This window comes from Lepus europaeus, chromosome 2 (genome assembly GCF_033115175.1).
Source record: "Lepus europaeus isolate LE1 chromosome 2, mLepTim1.pri, whole genome shotgun sequence".
NCBI classification, from domain to species: domain Eukaryota; kingdom Metazoa; phylum Chordata; class Mammalia; order Lagomorpha; family Leporidae; genus Lepus; species Lepus europaeus.
This window is the reverse complement of record NC_084828.1, coordinates 102,865,431-102,888,629: the sequence shown is the minus strand read 5'-3', so window position 1 is coordinate 102,888,629 and position 23,199 is coordinate 102,865,431. Positions and strand designations below refer to the sequence as shown.

Sequence of the window (23,199 nt, the reverse complement as noted above, 5' to 3'; positions counted from 1 at the left end):
GGGGGGATTTGAGGAGTAAATCAATAGATGGGATCTCTGCCACAGCATGCTAATAGTATTGTCATTACACAATTTTTAACAGTCTATCTCTTCCACAAATATTGAAATATTAATGAAATCATGATACATATTATTAACTTCAAGTAATCCCAGTGTAGGGAGTGGCCTGGGAACATGGTGGTTCAAGACCACTGCACCTGAATTATATAGTTCATTACATTATTCTGACCATAGATCTTTTTTTTTTTTTACCATAACTCTCTACTTTAGCATATGTTTGAAATTTTAACTAAAAAGTCACAATAATACATACCTACTGGCCAATGTGTCTCATTAATAAAATCACAGAAAGTAGTATGAAACATTTATATAGGAAAGTAGCTATAAATCACTACTTGTATCAAAGTGAAAAATTAAGACAGGAAGCAATGTTATGAATCCTTCATGGTTTTTATAGCAAAGACAATGGTTGTAGTGGTGGCAAGGGTAACTATATATTTGCAGAAAGCATTCCTTTACAGCATCTACATAGAAAAAAATTATGATAAAAATAGTAGACCCCCTTATCTAAGGGGGATATACATCCCAAGACCCTTAGGGAATTCCTGAAAACAGCAGACAGTATCAAACCCAGGGCCTGAACATACTATTTCTTTTTCCTATATGCCCTGCAGTGTTGCCACAAGATATTAGAACAATCTGTCCTTTCATGTTTTATGCTCTGGTGCCTCCTTTGCATTACTTCTCTTGAACTTTGGGGTCATTACTTGAACACAAACACAGATATCCAGACAGTAGATCTGAACACTGAGATTAGCTACCACGTGACTCATGAGTATGAATTTGCTATACAAAAGGATGATTCAACTCTGCTGCAGGACTGATTATGATGGTGCAAGATACTATCATGCTATTCTGAATGATGTGCAATTTAAAACTTATGAATTTTTTACTTCTTGAATGTTCCATGTAAAATTTTTTGGAACATGATTAACCCCAGATAACTGATACTTTAGAAAGCAAACTGAACTGCTACAGTATGTAACACAGGTTTTAACCTTGGCTAGTGTGACATTTCTAAGATTCATGGATAAACCACAATTTTGAAATAATACCCATAAATTTACTGGGCAAGTATGTAGGTGTATTTTGTGTCCTCAACTGTAATCCAGTTTGTTTTAATCTTTGCCATCTTCAACTCTAACACATATATGCATACATGTACTCACATACACATAAAACAATAAACTTAAATTTCTGTGATCACAGCTGTAGCTATGGCAAGGTGGGTTAAAGTCTTTGAGAGACGGGCAGGTGCTATGGAGCAGGTTAATGCTGTGGCCTGAAGCGCCGGCATCCCACGTGGGCACCGGTTCGAGACCCAGCTGTTCCACTTCTGATCCAGCTCTCTGCTATAACCTGGGAAAGCAGTAGAAGATGACCCAAAGTCCTTGGGCCCCTGCACCTGCATGAAAGACTGAGAAGAAGCTCCTGGCTCTGGATTGGCGTAGCTCCTGCCATTGCAGCCATATGGGGAGTGAACCACTGGATGGAAGACATATATCTCTCTCTCCGTCTCTCCTCTCTCTGTGTAACTCTGACTTTCAAATAAATAATAAAATAAATCTTTAAAAAAAAAAAAGTCTTTGAAAGGCCAGCATCTCATACTGGAGTGCTGGTTTGAGTCCCAGCTGCTCCACTTCCATTCCAATTCCTCGTTAATGTGCCTGGGAAGGCCAAAGATGGCCCAAGTACTTGAGTCTCTGCCACCCATATGGGAGACTAGGATGAATTCCTGGCTCCCCAGCACTGGCTGTTGCGGCTATTTAAGGGGTGAACCAGCAGATAAAAGGATGCCTCTCTCCCTCTGTTGCTTCCAAATAAATATTTCTTTAAAAATTTTCTGTGTTTTTGACATAAAAATGATTTCACTAGCAAATGTATGAGATGATCTAATCTAAAATAGTCAATGCACTGCTACAAAAAGAAAACCAAACACATGAAGACAGGAACTCAGAAGAGATAGGTGGTTGTATAGCACTGGCACCTCAGACAACCATCAGATCTACATAGCTGATCATCAGGTGAGACATTCCATAAACCTTAAGACTTCAAGGACTAACAGGTTTAAAAGGTAAACTTCAAACAAAAAAACAGACACCTCAGATGCCTAAGCTGATTTACCATGGAGCTGCTGCTTAAGGGAGAAATTCTGCAGTGCTCCAGGGGAAATATCTTAAAGAGGGTTAATGTATTACCTATGCAATCCTAAGAACCAAGTGACTGCTTCATAAATTAATGGAAAAACTTATCATTTTTATGTTAAAGTTGAGCAAAAATTTTACTTTCTTCGAACTCCCCTAACTATGGCTGAGGGAGAGAAAGGAAGAAGGAGAAAGGGAGGAAATGGGGAGGACACAAAGTAGAGGAGGAGGGAAGGGATGAGGTTAATTTTTTTCTAGCAAGAATTCAGAGATAGTTCAGACAGAAGAAATTCTCTTACCAACATACTTTCAAGTTCATCTTTAAAACAATTTCCTGGTAATGTTTTCAGATACCTCATTTATTCTGGTTCTTGTTACCTTTTAATAGTTACTTTTTTCCCAGATGTATACATCTATTTTTTCCCACAAAATTCTATAAGCCTTAACCAGTTTCTATAGCTCTCTGATTTTATATTTAAACTTTGATTAAGTGCAAATAACTAGAAATCCTAGTAAAGGACTATAAAATATTTTTAAGCAGAAGTTAATGTTTAAGTAATTATAAAAACATAAAAATTCATTCTCCTGTTTACTGACCCCAAAATACATTAGGTAAGAAATTACCCTACAGCTAGAGTAACAGTTGGAAATTCAGTCCAATTCCATCATCTAATTTTTACAAGCATACTTGTTAAAAAAAATCCAATGTTCCTAACGTATTCAGAAAATAGCACAAATCCCAGCTTCTACAGAGTTCTTTCTGATATATCACATGGTTGACATTTCAACATATTATACAGTGAAATGTTTCTAAGAAAATCTTTGTAAACAGGTAAAATGCCTCTCCTTAAAATTTTCATTAAATAAAATCGGTAGAATTTTAGCAGCTTAGCTGTCCATTAACCAAAACCATTATGATAAATGCAATACCACAAAACATTTTATTAAAATGGACAAAATCAAAAGAGCTATCGCTGCCACTGTTAGATTAAGAAAACACTATTCACAAAATATAGTTCATTTGACAAAACACAAGACAATCACTGTATTTTTCATCCTGATAACCATACCTGAAAGATTACAAAAAGTACAGAGCATGGATATTGCCAAGGTGGGTGTGTTTTAAATATCAAAAAAAAAAAAAAAAAAAACCTTTAAATAACTTTAATTATATATATTTTAAATATCTATTTTAATTATTAGTTTGGTAAGATATGTATTTTGTCAAATTGTGGAACACCTTTGCGATTCTAAAACAAGAATAATAAACAGAGTGATTAAACACACTCTGACATTATGAGTTGGAGGGAATCTTACCATTGGCAGTGCATTGATGTGGGAATGTGCAACTGAATATCCGGTACCGCCAATCACAAGTTGCTGTTGCTGATGCTGAGAAAAAGGAAAGTAAAGTATTCAGTGTGCCCTAAAACAAATTCCATTTAAAAGACTTTCCATACCAAATGTTAGGTATTAGTTCACACTTTTTACGTATTTAAGCTCTTCATCAGCAAATATCTTTCTTCCCCAAGCAACTGCTATCATAAACAACAGCAGCAACTTTTGAGTGCCTGCCGAATACGAAGCAAGTCTTGGGACCATTTCTGAGGCTGATACAGTGATCAGAAGGACACTCAAAGAGATGAATTTGCACAGAGGGTGCTCTCACCCTCATGCAACTCAGGCAAAAATTGCTGCATTGGGGTCCAACATGGCATGTTAATAATATTCTATGATCAACAGCCATAAGAATAATATAAACTTGCATTCTACATAACAGAAATATCTAATTAGTTTTATATGTCCATCAAAATTCGCTATCCTTTTACTCTTCAGAGTTTATATTTTATTGAGCTTATTCCACCTTCTCAATTGATAAATTCCCAGCAACTTATTTTTCATGAGCCTTTCTAGGATATGCAACTGGCCCCACCTGTGACTATATAGAGTGACAGAGTGCACAAAGGAGTGATTATGGGGCCAGCGCAGTAGCTCACTTGGTTAATCCTCCACCTGTGGCGCCAGCATCCCATATGGGTACCAGGTTCTAGTCCCGGTTGCTCCTCTTCCAGTCCAGCTCTCTGCTGTGGTCCGGGAGGGCAATGGAGGATGGTCCAGGTACTTGGGCCCCTGCACCCACGTGGGAGACCAGGAAGAAGTACCTGGCTCCTGGCTTCAGATCAGCTCAGCTCTGGCCATTGCAGCCATTTAGGGAGTGAACCAACGGAAGGAAGACCTATCTCTCTGTTTTTCTCACTGCCCATAACTCTGTCAAATCAACAACAACAACAAAGGAGTGCTTACTAAACCATGCAGGAAATGCACTGAGTAACTGTGGAAATACTTTAATGCCTTGATGTCTACTCCCCTCTGGTTTCTATCTTTAATGGACTGGAAAACCCACGTGTCCCGATTGTTGACTCCATAGACATACTAAATAACTTCAATGGAAATACGTTACCTTCAAGAGTTATGTCATAACGAAATCCAGTAATTAAAACATTTATTAAACATGGCACATGTTTACTGAGACTACAGATGGCTATGACAACATACAATGTGGGAGTGAACCCCAAGATTTTTTGGCATGAGACACTTGCAAGCTTGTCAATAGATTCATTCTAGCAGCTAACTAAGGAAATGTTATATAGACATCATGATTCAGTCCATACAAAAACTAGATACCACTGGCTCTGTTGTTTGTTATGAACATCAACTGTTTTACTACACAAAGTTTTCATGATTATAGTGAAAGCTGAATAGGGCTGCTTACTAACCAAAAATCAGCAGAGCACACTTATCAGAGGCAAGTTTTTGGTTTACAAATAATTAATCATGTTTACTAAATTCTATTTAAAACACACAAAAAAGTAAAAGACAAAGGTAAAGAACTTATTTACAGTGCTACAATTTCTTTGTGATTTTTTTTTTTTTTTTGGGCAGGCAGAGTGGACAGAGAGAGAGAGAGAGAGAGAGAGAGAGAGAGAGAAAGGTCTTCCTTTTGCCGTTGGTTCACCCTCCAATGGCTGCTGCGGCCTGCGCACTGCGGCCAGCGCACCGCGCTGATCCAATGGCAGGAGCCAGGTGCTTCTCCTGGTCTCCCATGGGGTGCAGGGCCCAAGCACTTGGGCCATCCTCCACGGCACTCCCTGGCCACAGCAGAGAGCTGACCTGGAAGAGGGGCAACCGGGACAGAACCTGGTGTGCCAGCGCCGCAAGGTGGAGGATTAGCCTGTTGAGCCGCGGCGCCGGCTATCTTTGTGATTTTTAACACTACAAATCCTTAACTTTTATGTATGTTCTTAATCATGATGGCTTAGTATCACCATTAACTAGTACCTTAAGGATAAAGTCTCAGTAGCATCAACAATGACTGTGTGTCTGTATTTTCTTTCTTGACAATCTCTAACATTTCGACACCTAAAATGATTGAATCATGGCAGGTGAAGAGCTCATTCTAGTCGCTTAGGCTGTCATTTCCTTGTTTCTTATTCCTGTTCTTGTTCCTACAAGCAATTTCTTTGCAAGATTCTTAAAGTCATTAAATTGTTCTTGTGAAATCTGGTTAAAGCTAAATAACCTAACCCATAAATCTACATAATCAAACACAAGTAAACCTTGTAAGCTTACAGCAGTAGTTCAGCTAAAAACATAAGGCAATTCCAAGAAATGGAATGAATCAAAGTGCAGTTGGTACAGTGTGGAATCTCCAATCTTTCCTCTGCTGCCATTACATATTACCATATCTTAGGCATGACTCTGTGACACGAGGGGAAATGAAGACGTAAATCCAAATCTGTGTATTTTTGCTCTTAGATGAAAATAGAGTAATAAGCATTGAAAGCCAACAGATACTTTTCACATACTTATGTAACACAGACTTTTTGGAAAATATTAAATTAGATCATTCCAGGTGTTAGTCTTTTTCCTCCTTTCCCTGTGGTTCTCTTTGACATTTCTGTGCCCACTGAGACTTCCATCATCCTTGCAGATGTATCTAATCTTAGCTTTCATTAATTACTCGATCTCGATCCCTTTCTTAATTCTTTCATCTTTTTCCTATTAGAACACAGTTCTTCAAGAGGAAAGGTAATATTGATTTAATAAATAAATATTTGATTCTAAGTTGCGAAGTGCTATTAAATCTGTAAAATCAGGGGCCAGCGCTGTGGCACAGCGGGTTAACGCCCTGGCCTGAAGTGCCAGCATCCCATATGGGCAATGGTTTGAGTCGCAGCTGCTCCACTTCCCATCCAGCTCTCTGCTGTGGCCTGGGAAAGCAGTAGAAGATGGCCCAAGTCCTTGGGCCCCTGCACCCATGTGGGAGACCTGGAAGAAGCTCCTGGCCAGATCGGCACAGCTCTGGCCGTTGCAGCCAATTGGGGAGTGAACCATTGGATGGAAGACCTCCTGTCCTTCCTTCCTTCCCTCCCTCCCTCCCTCCCTCCTTCCTTCTCTCCTTCTCTCTCTCTCTCCTCTCCTCTCCTCTCCCTGTGTTACCTCTTTCAAATAAATAAATAAATCTTTAAAAAAGTCATTCAGGTGTTCCCAAAAGACCAAAATTATATCCTTTCCATCTGCCATTCTAATCTCACCTCCTCAACATTGTGTTCTCTGCATTCTCTGGCTGCTGTGGCACTGTCACTCATCTGTGCCACAACCAGCTGTCTCCCTGAACCATCCATGTCACTATCCCAAGAGTGAAGTCTGGGCTACATTTACCACACCTCTTTTCCCACAAAGGTACAAAATGTCCATCTTTTATCATGCCTCCCTTATTAGACTTTGAGAGGCCCATTTGTGCACTGTGCCCTCCCACCACAGAACTAACGGTGCCTTAAGCAGTAACGGTTCTGGTTAAGATTATGTGTTGATAAAATGTTATAGTATCTCTGATGTGCAGGAATGGGGACACATTTGAAAATAAAACTCAATACAGACTGAATTACTACAGAACAAATCACACTGTAAGAAAGAACTCAATAGTGGACTGTTACTTCAAAAATGTTCAAGAGTGCTTCGTTATACCATTAGTATTAATACTATTCCCAGGTCACTAAAGGTTGATCTTCCGCCGCTAACAAAAATAAAAATGAAATAAATACTTGTTTGTAGCCTTTGTTCCTCAAAATAATATCTAAAACAAAGATGTATTCATTTTAGAATAGGTTTTTGGAATAGAAAGACACTGCTACTGTTGACTAGTGCACATTTTTTGAAATCTACTGTGGTCTACTCATAATTATGAAGGCTAAGATGCCAAAAATCTGTGAAACAGCCAAACAATATCTTCAAAAATACTCTTCTGCAGTCTGTAGAAGTAAGCATATGTGATTTATAGTCCTTTTTAAAAGCTGCTGGATACTGCGGGCCCTTTTCCTAGGAAAAGGTACCAACACAATGAAAGTTTACTTATTCTTTAAGGCAATAATATAATTCAATATAGAACCTAGTGACAAGTAGCAAATTCAAGAGAGTATACATGGAATCCTTAAAAAACATTAGTCAAAAATTGTTATTTTTTTAAATATGGAGGTTTTGAGGGTAATCACCTCAAGAATTAAAAGACTTAAGAATTTTACCAAAACTGATTCTGCTTATATTTTTATTAAATGAACTCTGGGGAGAAAAGTCACAGATACATCTTTAAATTACATGGCTTACTCCATGATCGCAGAATTTAAAAAGCAATGTATTTCTAAAATCAAAGGGTATTATCTGAACCTGCTCAATTCCACTGATCCACTTTCCCAAACAAAAAAAAAAAAGGGGGGGGGGGGGTTCTCTGTAGCCTTCCTCACTATGGCAATATCTAGTTGCAAGCTATACATCTATCAAAGCCTCTCAAGCACATATTCATTCTGTGCTCTCCTCAGCTCATCCTCATTTCCCTGGGAATTAAAACACTTCTAGATACCCAGAGGAAGATGGAACGAACAGGAAAGGAGCTAGAATAGCAGGGCTATCTCAAGGAAACTGACCCAGAGAGACCAGAATCAAAGACCAAAGATGGCTGTGCCATTATTGCCTATGTTTTCACTTCCTGCGGTTATTTAAGCAACCTCAGGCAAATGGATTCAAAACTTGCATTTTGACTCATTTTTTTTTAAAGTAAGCTATTGTCAAGATCATGCACTCACATATAGACCAATTTAAACTTGTTCTGGTGTCTAACCATCCAATTACTGCCTTAATTGACTTAGCTTCATTGGTAGCTCCACATGTAGCTGAATTCTGTATGAAACAGACAAAAAATAAAGTACTGAGCAAGAATAAAAGAAAAACTTGGCAAGTATTTTGAAATTTGCCTCTCACAGAGTAAACAATGCAATTAAAGACAATAAAAATCTCAAACTCATACTAGGGCAGGTTTAAAATTAAAGTTCAATTTGAGCCGTTCCATGTGGTGTTAACAATCCAATTTATTATTTAGGCACTACCATCTACCCATAAATAGTCTCCAGGTCACTAACTTTCAATGCCTGAGAATTTGAATATGAAAACTTCAACAAATGCTAGCTGATAATACAAAACTGATGTATGAAAATGTATGGATTGTCAGTTCTTTTTAAAATGTGAATACAACACTGATGTGTAAATGTAACTTTTGGAGAGAACAGTTACTAAATTAATGGTACAACTTATCATGGCTCAGAAATATGGCAGATCTGATATTATTTTCCTGTGAACACAAAGTCAATAGCTGCCAAATCCATTTTTTTTTTTTTTAATTTTTTAAAGTAGCTTTCATAGCAGGCGATTAGCACGGAAGTTAGGGCTCTGCTGGGGACATCAGTATCCCACATTGGAATGCCCTATTCCTCTGATTCTGATGTACACCCTAGGAGGCAGCAGGTAATGGTTCAAGTATGAGGGTCCCTGCCACCCATCTGAGAGACCCAGACTGAATTCTGGGCTCCTGGCTTCAATCTGGCCCAGATCGTCGTGAGGGCATTTAGGGAGTAAATCGGCAGATGGACGATCTCTGCCTTTCAAATAAAATGAAAATAAATTTTAAAAATTTTAAAACAAAGTAGTTTGGGAGTAAAATGTGAAAGGTAATGAGAAGCAGTAACAACAGCATGAGAAATTGGATAAAAAAATGTATCTTTGTTGCCCAGGACCACAGAGGTGGGACAGAGGTGGGTACACTGTCACTTATACTGGAAGAAAATACTTACCTAATTTCTACATCTTGTTAGATCACACACTCTTCCCTAGGGCTGGATATGACTCTAGGTATCTAGAATTCGAGTAATTACATGACAACATACATCATCAGCTGAACAGTTTCCAGTGAAACACAGACTAGCTGTGCCAAGGATGCTAGGTCTTTATTCACTCTGTCCTACAGAAATGCCTTTCCAGAAGGAATCTGAGACATAATGTGTCTTTCTTTCATATTTAAAAGATCTAGGTAGTGCCTGCACTCTAGTTGAATTTAAAACTCCCCCAGGTGATTCCCATGGGGTTTGAAAACCTTTGGTCTTTGTTGAAGAGCAAGGGCAGGCTGGTCAGATTCTAATTATTAATCTAGGGGGCAGAGGATGTATAGAGGGGTCATTTATTTTAAATATTAAATGACAAAGTCAGTGATACTCAGAACTAAAGGAAGAAATACACTATGTCAACAGTAGATGTTTTATTAATCTGGTTCAAAATTAACAATGAGAAACATGATAAACTCAACCTGCCTCCCTAAAAACTAATGGGCAAAGGGAAAGCAATGAGGACACCATGAAAAGGAGAGTTCAAGAGAGACTACGGAGCACAGGAATTACCAAGGGGATTGTGGATCTCACATTTACCTAAGGAGACATAGAGACCAATCAGCTTCAGCAGTGAGTGACACAATTTTAAGTAGCAGACAGAAGTCAAAGAAAGGTGTTTTTCCTACTCAATATAATGAATACTGTCACACATATCAATGGCAACATTCAAACAAAAACTGTATCAACCACTTATTGAGGAAGTTCCATTAGGCATGAAGGCACAGGATGCGATGTGGCTGTCTGCATGCCCACCTCCTTCCAACTTAGCAGGCAAGTGTGCTCTCAGGGCCAGCACCGGCTTCTGTGGTTTACCTTCGTGCAAATTAGACCAGCACAGAACAAATTAGAATAGAAGAATGGGGCCAGCACTGTGGCACACTGGATTAAAAGCTCCATCCTGAAGCACTGGCATCCCATATGGGTGCTGGTTCTAGTTCCAGCTGCTCCTCTTCCAATCCAGCTCTCTGCTGTGGCCTGGGAAAGCAGTGGAAGATGACCCAACTTCTTGAGCCCCTGCAACCGCATGGAAGATCCGGAAGAAGCTCTGGCTCCTGGCTTCAGATCAGCTCAGCTCAGCTCAGGCCACTGGGGCCATCAGGAGAGTGAACCAGCAGGAGGAAGACCTCCCTCCCTCCCTCTCTCTTTCTACCTCTCTATTGTAACTCTTTCAAATACATCGAAAAGAAAGGAAAGAAAGGAAGGAAAGAAAGGAAGCCATGTTGTATAGAGGTTTAAGAGCCTTGAGCTATGGAACCCCACTGTTGCAGTTGATTTCTCAACAATGTTGCAGAGGATTCGTTTCTAAGAGGTGCAGCGCGGTGGGGGCAAGAGGCTCGGTGGGGGCAAGAGGCTCGGAGTCACCACACAGACCCAGGGAGTGAAAGCAGGCTTGAGGCAAGCAGCCCGCAGACTCGTTTATTTCAGTTAGTACAACATCTTATATAGCCAAGACCAGCCAATCTGGCCAAGGGGCAGTCTATGCCCCAACCAATCACAGCCTGTCGCCAGGCAGTTTCCAAAGCCATCCAATCACAGCCTGTTGCCAGGCAGGCTCTGTTGCCAGGTGGGTTTCAAAGCCATTCCTGAATAACTGATGCTCGCTTGCTGGTGGCCATCTTGGCATGGCCTTCTCATTCCACCACACCCCACAGCTTGCGTTTAACTCTGCCTCTGACACTTTGGGATTCTTCATGCATAAGGTAAGTTACGGGAGATGAATCACAACATGGACCAGTATAAATTGCTAAACGGTGCTTAACATAGGATTCAGATGTTATCTGTTAAATAAATTAAAATAAGTCCCCTCCTCTGAGAAGACACAGTCCCATTCAAGGAAAACTGTTTGGCTGACTGAACACAGCCAGGATTTCTATAACCAGAGATCGCCCTCATGTTGTGTGCTTCTGTGCAGTACACAAACTGCCATTCATACTGTATAACTATGACTATGGAGTCCAGTTATATAGTGCATCTCTTGTGAGTTAATACATATAACAGATTTACTACTAAAAAAAAAAAACTTTCATCATTGACTAACATTCCAAATTATCATGGGCGTGGATAGAGTGTGCTGACTAGTGTAACCTCAGGGTGCAAAGCAGACAGGCAGCCCTCTTGCTGAAGCAGAGCGCCTCCCCTGGCACTTCCAAACCAAGGCCATCCCTCTATGCTTTCTTTTTCTTTTCTTTTCTTTTTTTTTTTTTTTAAATTTGACAGAGTTAGTGAGAGAGAGAGAGACAGAAACGGCTTCCTTCCATTGGTTCACCCCCCAAATGGCCACAACGGCCAGAACTATGCCGATCCAAAGCCAGGAACCAGGTGCTTCCTCCTGGTCTCCCATGCGGGTGCAGGGCCCAAGCACTTGGGCCACCCTCAACTGCCCTTCTGGGCCACAGCAGAGAGCTGGACTGGAAGAGGAGCAACTGGGACTAGAACCAGCGCCCATATGGGATGCCGGCACGGCAGGCAGAAGATTAACCAAGTGAGCCAAGGTGCCACCCCCGCCCCCATGCTTTGTCACAGGACAGAATCAACCTCTGACCTTCAAACAAGCACCAAGAGCACATCAGAACATAATTAGTAGTAAAAAGAAAATTATCATTATGACCTTTGCTTTGGGGAAAAATATATTTAAATACGGCATTAGTTTCAGAATTTAATTATCTTTTTATTTATCTACTATTGAAGGATTCAGGGTTTCTCTCATATGTCCTCACTAAGAATATAACCTTTCACATAACAAATGCTTATAAGTGAGCTGCTTTGACACAGACAATATTAGTAAATGCTTTGCCTTCAAATTGTTGATTTAACTACCAGTCCTAATCAAACAGCTATCAGAAATACACTAGACATCAGGGCTATCTCATACCTAAATATAATTCATTTTATGTATGTGATAAATTAATACCATACTCTTAATTACAGAGAATGACAAATTCTCATCTTGATGTTGATTTGCCAAATTACTTCCCACTTAACTTTCCTGGTACATTTAAATAGCAAACACAAGCTGTGTTGTATCACTGATCCATTCAGGGACACACACAGACTTCTTCAGGGGTCATGAAAGAAAGAGCACCTCTTTCACAATCCACACCTCGCCTCTCCCTGTCTACAATTATGACAGAAAAGTACTGACTGAGACTGACCACCTCCATTTCCATCCCAGAACATGCCTAAAGGGTTCACATAAAACAGCACAGTTTTGCATAAAATCTTGCACATCCTTCCCTATATTTTAAATCCAACTCTAAATTTATAATATTCATACTTAATACAATGTAAATGCTCTATAAACAGTCGTCATACTGTTATTATTTAGGAAATAATGACAAAGAAAAAAGGCTGAACATATTCGATACTGAAACAACATAATACACAAATAAGACTCAATGTGAATAATAAGCAAAACAACAAGTGCTAGAAGAGTTCTCAGAAACTGTGAAATAGCATTACGCTACACTACTTCAATTATATGGATTCAGTGTAAGGATCTCTGCATAGCAAACTCAAATTTCGTTCTTTGCAATTTTCTGGAATTCCTTACATTTCAAATATTTTAGCTCATGGTTGAGTGAATCCTTAGATGCATATTCAAGGATACAGAGAGGCAACCTTAACTACTTTATCTTATTTTTCAGTCACTTCCATACAATGCTCCGGCATTTAGCAAATGATGGCCAGAAAGTGTGTCTGGTTTTGTGGGCCATTCGATCTCTGTTTATTTCAGAGCAAAGCAACCGCAGGAAATACATAAATTAATGGACTTCCCTGTCCCCAATAAAAGTTTATTCAAAACAAAGTCAACAGACTAGATCGGCAGTCCATACACCATAATTTGTTGATCCTGAAGCAATTCCCAAAACCATCCAATATTCTATGGATCCATGATGGCACAAAAAGCTTTTAGGTTCAATGCATTAAAGACTTTTTTTTTTTTTCTTTTTGAAAGATTTATCTATTTGAGAGGCACAGGCAGAGATCTTCTATCCACTGGTTCACTCCCCAAATGGCTGCAAAGGCTAGAGCTGGGAGATTCAAAGCCAGGAGCCAAGAGCTTCTTCCAGGTCTCCCACGTGGATGCGGGGGCCCAAGCACTTGGGCCATCCTCCACCTCTTTCCCAGGCCATAGCAGAGAGCTGGACTGGAAGTGGAGCAGCTCAGTATCAAACCAGCGCCCATATGGGATGCCGGCACTGCAGGTGACCCAACACTGAAGACTTTCTTGATCAAAATAAGTTAACAGACCAAGTAAAAAGAATGATTATTCAAATCCTGCTGGTTAAAACATGTAACTTTTATGAAAAGGAAATCTTCTAAGGCAAACAGTATTATATCTAGCCCTATTCAGTCTTCCTCCATGTTTCAATTAACAACATGCTGCATGTATGATGGTGGTCCCATTAAGAGTATAATGGCTGCCTGCAATATTGGCATCCCATATGGGTGCCTGCTCGAATCCCAGATGCTCCACTTACAACCGAGCAGCAGAAGATGGCCCAGGTGCCTGGGCCTCTGCTACCAACATGGGACACCCAGAAGATCCTGGCTCCTAGCTTCAGACTGGTCCAGCCATGACTGTTGCAGCCATCTCGGGGAACAAACCAGAGAATGGAAGATCTCTCTTTCTCTCCCTCTTTCTGTAACTCTGACTTTCAAATAAATGTTTTTAAAAATTATAATGGAGTTTAAACATTACTGTTCTGTACTGACATCATAGCCTTCACATGCATTATTCTGTGTTTGTGGTGATGCCAGGGTATACAAACCTACTAGATATATAAGTATAGTGCATCCAATTTACAAACAGTGCATAATACATGATAATAAGCAATTGTATTGCAGGTTTAGGGATACATCATACTATTTATGGTTATTATAGAGTACATGCATTCTACTTATTTAAAAAAGTTTACTGTAAAAACAGGGTATCACATTATGGCAGCAGCAGTCTCACATATCTTGTATTTATTGCATTTCTTAATTAAGAGGTCAGGCCAAATGGCTGAGCTATACCCACCTAAGGTAAGGTTGGGATAAGTACATTGATGTCTGTGCAATCATGAAATCATCAAACAATGCATTTCTCAAAAGGCACATGTCATTAATAACATGTGACTTTATGTAATAATAAATTTCAGTAAGAAAAGTAAGAGTATTAAAATTCAGTATTCCTTTGCCACCTTCAGAAACTTAAAAAACCATGGGGGTAGAATGTCAAGAACAAGGGCTTTCTGTTCTGTTTAAAAACAAAAACAAAAAACCTCAGCTCTTTCACATCATACTCAAATAACCATAAGCATGCTTTCAAGGTCTCCATCTGTAAAATGAAGGTATTATATAAACCTACTCTTTGTGAGGATAGTTCATTAGCCTGATCAAGTTTAAACAAAATCTGATTCATTATGCAAAAGAAATCTTATTTTAGAATACTATTAAATCCCTAAAGATATTTGCACACAAAATGCTAGTAAATAACAACTAATTAAAACTGTTAATGTAGTTTAAAACAGAACAAATCTATTCAGGATATCATTAAAGACAACAAAAACAAAAACTAAGTCTTGGCAAAAAGAGTTGCTTGAATCATGACTTTCCCATCGATTATAAAAATAACAATGAGGGGGCCAGAGCTGTGGTGCAGCGGATTAAAGCCCTGGCCTAGGGGCCGGCACCACAGTGCACTAGGTTAATCCTCTGCCTGCAGCGCTGGTATCCCATATGGGCGCCGGTTCTAGTCCCGATTGCTCCTCTTCCAGTCCAGCTCTCTGCTATGGTCCGGGAAAGCAGAAGATGGCTCAAGTCCTTGGGCCCCTGCACCGACCTGGGAAACCTGGAAGAAGCTCCTGGCTTCATATCGGCACAGCTCTGGCCATTGCAGCCAACTGGGGAGCATACCATTGGATGGAAGACCTCTCTCTCTACCTCTCCTCTCTCTGTAACTCTTTCAAATAAATCTTTTTTAAAACAATACCAATGAGAAGTATTCAAAGAAAAAATTACAAATAACAAACGGACAGAATAATGAAGATAGAAGAATACTGAGAATGGTCCTGGAAACAAATCCTATTGGCCAGGGCACGTGGAAAGGAAACATTGGATGATTTTGCCAATATTAGCTATGCTTTACTAACTAGTGAGCGAGAAGAAATGTTATTTTGAAAACTATGAGAAACTGAGCTCGTATTTTTTGCCTTGTGCTAAGTTAAGGCCAGCTGGACACCAAAAGTCACTTCTATAAAGTGAGTTAAAATGTTACTGGGGGCAGGGGAGATAGGCATAGCATAAGACACCTGCATCTCATATCAGAGTGACTAGGTTTCAGTCCTGACTCTGCTTTTTATGCAGCTCCTGCTAATGCCCACCCTGGAAAACAGCAGGCAGTGGCTCAAATACCTGGGATCTTGTCCACCACATGGGAAACCCCAGCGCCTGGCTGAGTTCCCCAGCGCCTGGCATCAGCCTGGCCCAACCCAGGCTACTGCAGGAAGCTGATGAGTGAACCAGCAGATGGGAAATCTCTCTGTGTCTGTCTCTAGCTCTGTCTCTCTGCATTTCAAATAAATGAAAATAAGTACATGAATGTTTTTACGTTTGCTAATAGTTTTAAATCATACCTGATTAACAGGTAAAAATGGGAGAGGAGCAAGTAAACTGTGTATATTTGCAAGAACTTAAAAAGTTCATAAAACCAACCATGAACAGAATTAAACTTAAAACCAATTTTCTTATATGAACATATTAATACCAAAGCAACCAAAGAATCCATCAACAACAAAGAAGCTGGACACTATAAGTAAACTCTCGCAACTAGCAGTGCTAGTTACTCAAGCAAATACAAACTGGAAAGAAAACTAGACAACTCTCCTAAAAGAGGCCAGAAAGAAATATAATTGAAAACATAAGGTTTTTTTCCCCTCAAAGGCAGGTTAAATGACAGGCTTCTTTTTTCTTTAAAATGGCTGTAAGGCTTACTCTGCAATTAACAACATAACTATGGGAAGAAAAAACAGAGGCAAAAGGGAGAAAAGGGGAAGAAAAAAAATAAGTTTTCATTAACTATGCTGTTGATATCAACACTGAATCACATATGACAGCAATGCTCTAACAAAGGTTAGGTCCCAGCAGAATCCAGAAGTAGTGTTAATGCTTTAGAAGGTGTTACCATAAAAGAAAAAGTCCAAGCCAGAGAGGGCCTGGGAAAGGAAGAAGGGAGAAAGGCTCCCCAAGTTGCAACAAAAACTGCAATATTTAAAAGGATAATCAGCTGATCCCTATTTCACTCAAGAGAGGACAGGACACTGAGGAAGCAATGGCACATTCCATGTTCTATATTGCAGACAATCATGTATGAAGATGTGCCGTATATTGCTGTTGCCAGCTTCACACTGAAAGTTATATTTAGATAATTCATGTTCACAAAATACATCATTTATGTTCCAATTACTCTAACTTTTCCCCCTGAAATCTCTTATTGCCTTTACTTGCCTGTATGAAGCTACAATTCATTAGCAGAGATATTGGGTTACAGAAACTTGTTTATTTAAAATTTAGCATTGTAATATTATGAGGGCTGTCATAAAAGTTATTAAATGCTAAGGAGAAGATATGCCAAGCCAGACAATTTCCGTAGTTGTTGCCTAGAGCCTGTTAGGTCAAACTGTTTCACACAAGCATTCTCACAAAGTTAATATCAAAGAGCTTCAAACTTTTCCAAGACACATAATACTAAAAAAGAGAGGACTGGTGCCATGGCTCACTTGGTTAATCCTCTGCCTGCAGCGCTGGCATCCCATATGGGCGCCAGGTTCTAGTCCTGGCTGCTCCTCTTCCAGTCCAGCTCTATGCTGTGGCCCGGGAGGGCAGTGGAGGATGGCCCAAGTGCTTGGGTCCCTACACCCGCATAGGGGGCCGGGAGGAAGCACCTGGCTCCTGGCTTCGGATTGGCGCAGCTCCGGCCGTAGCGGCCATTGCGCAGTGAACCAACAGAAGGAAGACCTTTCTCTCTAACTCTGCCTGTCCCAAAAAAAAAGAAAAAAAAAGGGGGGGGGGGTGTCAAAGATGAATGGGGGCTGCGCCAATCCAGAGCCAGGAGCTTCATCCAGGTCTTTCACATGGGTGCGGGGACCCAAGGAGTTTCTACTGCTTTCAGGCCACAGCAGAGAGCTCAATCAGAAGTGGAGCGACCAGGAATTGAACCGGCTCCCATATGGGATGCCGGCACTGCAGGCAGCGGATTTACCTGATACACCACAGCACCAGCCCCAAGAACTACTACTATCTTCTTAAAAATGTCTCCTGGGGGCCGGCGCTGTGGATTAGTGGGTTGACGCTCTGGCCTGAAGCACCGGCATCCCGTATGGGCGCTGGCTCTAGTCCCAGCTGCTCCTCTTCCAATCCAGCTCTTTACTGCTGTGGCTGGGAAAGCAGAAGATGAACCAAGTCCCTGGGCCCCTGCTACCACGTGGGAGACCTGGAAGAAGCTCCTGGCTCCTGGCTTGGATAGGCACAGCTCCGGCCATTGCAGCCAATTGGGGAGTGAACCATCGGATGGAAGACCTCTCTCTCTGCCTCTCCTCTCTGTGTAACTCTTTCAAATAAATAAATCTTTAAAAAAAAAAATGTCTCCTGAATATAACTTCCAGGGAACTCAACTTATCCACACACATGCTCAGATATTAACACAGCACACCTCCCTCCCACTCCAGATGCAGTTCACCTGGCAGGGATCACTTCGCCTTGGTCTACAACTTGGTGAACAATTTTTCACACAGAACTGGATGTCCAACTCTGCTTCTCAGGAGCCCATGGTCTTGTATAGCAAGTTTCCATGGGACCGACTCATCTCCGGCAAGCAATAACTGGGTTGACTTCTGAGACTCTTTATAACCTTTCAAAGATGGCCTTAAAGGTGGGCATTTGGTGCTGTGCTTAAGATGCCCACATCCCCTATCAGAGTGCTTGGGTTCAAATCCCAGCTTCATTTCATCTGAAAGGCAGCAGATGATGGCTCAAGTACTTGGATTCCTGCCACCCAATGTGGAAAACCTGAATTAACTTACTGGTTCCTGGCCCTGGCTGATGTGGGCATTTGGGGAGTAAACCCATGGATAAAAGTTCTGTTTCTCTATCAAATAAATAAAAGCTTAAAAAATGACAATTTCATAGAACAGATAATATTGTCCTTGTTTCCAAAAACAAGTTAACGGGCTCTGAGAAGTTCCTAGGCCAAAAGCACACAACTGGTAAGAAGCTGAGTCAGGTGGACATTAAAAATCCAAATCTTAAATTCCTTAAATTCTTTTTTTTTCCCCCAGGCAGAGTGGATAGTGAAAGAGAGAGAGACAGAGAGGAAGGTCTTCCTTTTTGCCGTTGGTTCACCCTCCAATGGCCACTGCGGCCAGCACATCTCGCTGATCCGAAGCCAGAAGCCAGGTGCTTCTCCTGGTCTCCCATGCGGGTGCAGGGCCCAAGAACTTGGGCCATCCTCCACTGCGCTCCTGGGCCATAGCAGAGAGCGGGCCTGGAAGAGGGGCAACCGGGATAGAATCCGGGCAGCACCCGACCGGGACTAGAACCCGGGACTAGAACCCGGTGTGCTGGCGCAGCAAGGGGGAGGATTAAGCCAAGGCGCTGGCCAAATTCCTTAAATTCTTAAACACTCTTCTCTATGTCTACTGAGTCTCTTCCCAAAAGTTTTCATCTCCTCACCCCTGAAGAATTTTCTCATTCTAACACAAAGAATTTATAATGAAACTATCACCTTACTGAGCAAGAAGATGTCCCCTGTCCCCATCTATATTCCACAATGGGGTCAGTAAAGATCCTGGGCACTACCAGAGGGCCGTTTACGACCAGCAACCAATAAATACTACCCTTTTTTTGACCATCACTCAGCAGGACTTCCAAATACGTTAAGACCTGCAGTGTTTCACACAATTAACTAGTACTTGAAATATTAAAGGATGATACGAGGCATAGTAGGCTAAGCCTCAGCCTGTTGCGAAGTATCCCACGTGGGCACCAGTTCATGTCCTGGCTTCTCCTCTTTCAATCCGCCTCTCTGCCTATGGCCTGGGAAAGCAGTGGAAGATAGCCCAAGTGCTTGGGCTCCTGCACCCACTTGGGATACCTGAAAGAAGCTCCTGGCTTGGGATCAGCCCAGCTCTGGCCTTTGCGGCCATTTGCGGAGTGAACCAGCAGATGGAAGACCTCTCTAACTCTGCTTCTCAAATAAACCTTAAAAAAAAAAAAAAAAAAAAAAAAAAAAAAAAAAAAAAAAAGACTGATACATTCAGAAATCAGGGACTTCATCTGCTAAGAGGTTAAATTTAACTTAATTTCCATATCAGCATTCAAAAGAGACATTAATTTTAGAATGCATATTCTTCTTTGGGAAGTGGGCCCAAAAGTCTTGAAAGGCATAAAAAGCACTATAGCCACTTCTATAGCAAATATTTTGCTACCTACTGCTTAATATTCATTATTCAGATCAAAAGCCTGAAAGTCATAATTCTTTCCTCTGTCTCCCTAGTGTGACACATCAATCATTAAATTTTGTCAATTCTTCTACTTAATAGGGCAGAAGGATCTATGCTGCCCATTGACCTCTTCAATCACATCACTCACACTCCCCACTCCCTTTCCACATCTATAATGAAGTCTAAAGCTCAAATTGTTAATAGGCATGTATCCCAAACTTATTGAATGTCACCTGTTATCTGAAAAAAAAAAAAAAAAAAAGTAAAAGCTGATTTAAGATTTATTATTTGAGAGAAAGTCAACAGAGTGCCTTCCCCTAGGAGGTTCACACCTCCCTTAGGATATACCCCATGTGAAGAGATAGATAGGTCTGAGCCTCTTAACTTACAAGGCCTAAAACCCAACAGATTATTATCAAGCCCCTTCTATCAGGTTCTATTTGCCTCTCAATCAGAAAAATTACTTGTAGCTTAGACAGCACCTTTCTTAGCTCCTCTAATAATGACTCTGTCCTTTGTTCTAGACCCTGTCTAGTGCACTTGAGCCTCATTCCTTTGTAATCATAACCTCTACTCTACCACCAATGGCTCTACTCCCAACCTGTGTGTACTGATGGTCCTCTTCCCCACTTAATGCTGTATAATTGTTCAGACCTGGTTAAGGCCACTCTTAGGATCATTGGTTACTATCCTCACCCTGTCTTTTATGACCTTGTCTAAATATGATCAGAGTCAGGGAACTTGGAAGGCTTCCATAGCCTTGGCAACTCATGACGACAGCCTAGGGTGGTTACTGGCGCCATAAACTAGAGTGTCAATTTGTTGGGTCAACAACAGGAGCCACTGTGCGCTTGCTCCTGATGTGGGATCTCTGTCCTTGATGTACTGTACATTTTGATTTAATGCTATAACTAGTACTCAAACAGTATGTTTCACTTTGTGTTGCTATGTGGGTGCAAACTGTTGAAGTATTTTATACTAAATTGATCTTCTGTATATAAATAGAATTGAAAATGAATCTTGATGTGAATGGAAGGGGAGAGGGAGCGGGAGAGGGGAGGGTTGCGGGTAGGAGGGAAGTTATGGGAAGGGGAAGCCATTGTAATCCATAAGCTGTATACTGGAAATTTATATTCATTAAATAAAAGTTAAAAAAAAAAAAAAAAGATTTATTATTTGAAAGGCAGAGTTGGGGCCAGTGCTGTGGCGCGGCGGGTTAAAGCCCTGGCCTGAAGTACCAGCATCCCATATGGGCAACAGTTCTAGTCCCAGCTGCTCCTCTTCCAATCCAGCTCCCTGCTATGGCCTGGGAAAGCAGAAAATGGCTCAAGTCCTTGGATCCCTGCACCCACGTGGGAGACCCGGAAGAAGCTCCTGGCTCTTGGCTTCAAATCCATGCAGCTCCAGCCGTTGTGGCTATCTGGGGAGTGAACCAATGGATGGAAGACCTCTCTGTCTCTACCTTTCTTTGTAATTATCTTTTTTTATTATTATTATTCTTTGAAAGAAAGAAAGAAAAAGAAAGGCAGAGTTACACAGAGAGAGAGACACAGACTTTTAATCCACTGGCTCACTTTCCAAATGGCCACAACAGCCATGGTTGGGCCAGTCTGAAGCCAGAAGCTTCATCTGGGTCTCCCACATGGATGTAACGGCTCAAGGGTTTGAGCCATTTTCCACTGCTTTCCCAGTCATATTAGCAGAGATAAGGATTGAAATGGAGCAGCTGGGACTTGAATCAGCCAGTGCCCATATGGGATGCCAGCACTATACAGAGCCACTTAACCTGTTTTATCACAAAACTGACCCCCAGCTTTTACTTTTTTAAAATTTAAGTTAAAAAAAAAAAAAAAGCCAATGGTGAGTTTCTTTATTGGAATCCTACAAAGCTATTCCTTGAAATTACAACTGTTTAGATTGCTGTTCCTCTCTGCGATAACTCCAGTTTTGTTCAAAGCAGCAACATGTCCAGAAACACTAACTTTCCTAGCCTTTCTTGCAGCTCATGGAAGCCATATTTAACAGTTCTGGCAGGTGAGAACCAAGTAGAAGTCTACTGGAAGGAGGCTGTGGGAAGTTTTTGCTTCTCCTAAGGAGAGACTAGACATGACATTCTTCCTGCTCAAACATCAGGACTCCAGCAGCAGTAGTCATTTCTCAATCAAGGCAGTAAACTTAATGGAATTCCTTACACTAAGGAATTAAGCAGATTTTAAAATATCATCTTCCCACCTACCTTTCGATTTGTAGCTTTAATTATTTAAAGGTAAGTGGACATCATTCTCCCCTCAGACATCCCCAAAAGCATTTCAAATTTACTATCTAATGAATTTAATTCCTCCTCCACTCCTCTTTTCCCTCCAATTGTGCATGGCGCCATACCCTCTCTGTGTGACCCAGATAGAACACAGTTCCATACTCTCCTTCATTCCTATGGTTGACTGATCACAAGGACGTTTTCAGTCTCCCAAACTCCCCTCCTTTGGTGACTAAATTTGAGATCTCCCACATCCCACTTAAGGTTTACTACCACTGTGGATAATGCCCATCTCCCTCCACTAGAAGGTGTTTATCTTCAAAGATGCCTCATTCAGCTTTTTAATTCAAATGCCTAGAACAATGCCTGAAGAGCAAGTTAAACATACCCCTCCCACAATAGGAGCATTTAACAATGAAGACCTTACCTCTACTATAAAAGTATATGACAATAAAGCTGTTGGATTGTTGTCCATTTCCTCACAAAATCACTTTCAGGAAGAATTAAGACAAACACTAGCCTAATGCAAACCATGTCTGAAATTCAGAATGCTGGAAGTATCCTGTGATTTTTTGTTCCAAAGGTAAAGAATGACAACAATGACCAATTATTTAAAAATCACACTTAACTCTGAAATGTTGTTCCCTAAATACATTATCATGATTAAGTTCCACATCTTGGTCAAGCACTTCAAAGACATTTTAATGTACTGTTACTCTGTTACAAATACAGATGTGAAAATTTTAAAACATAACCATTACTCTTTTTTTTTAAGGTTTATTTATTTGAAAGTCAAGACAGAGAGAGAAAGAGAGAGAGAGAGAGAGAGAGAGAGAGTCTTCCATTTGCTAGTTCACTCCCCCAGTTGGCCACAATGGCCAGAGATGCGCCGATCTGGAGCCAGGAGCCAGGAGCTTCCTCCTAGTCTCCCACACGGGTGCAGGGGCCCAAGGACTTGGGCCATCTTCTACTGCTTTCCCAGG

The 23,199-nt window shown here is 40.9% G+C and overlaps 1 protein-coding gene across 7 annotated transcripts in view; it reads right to left on the bottom strand.

Annotated features, from left to right (window-relative positions):
* Positions 1–23,199, bottom strand: part of TBL1XR1 (TBL1X/Y related 1) — a 182,632-nt gene that overhangs the window by 88,830 nt on the left and 70,603 nt on the right. For 5 of the 7 annotated variants that reach the window (XM_062211667.1, XM_062211671.1, XM_062211640.1 and 2 more), the window contains exon 2: positions 3,522–3,596. The exons of the other annotated variants lie outside the window; for them this stretch is intronic. The gene's annotated coding sequence lies outside the window, so the exon portion shown is untranslated. The remainder of the gene's footprint in view (positions 1–3,521; positions 3,597–23,199) is intronic. 7 annotated transcript variants of the gene reach the window in all.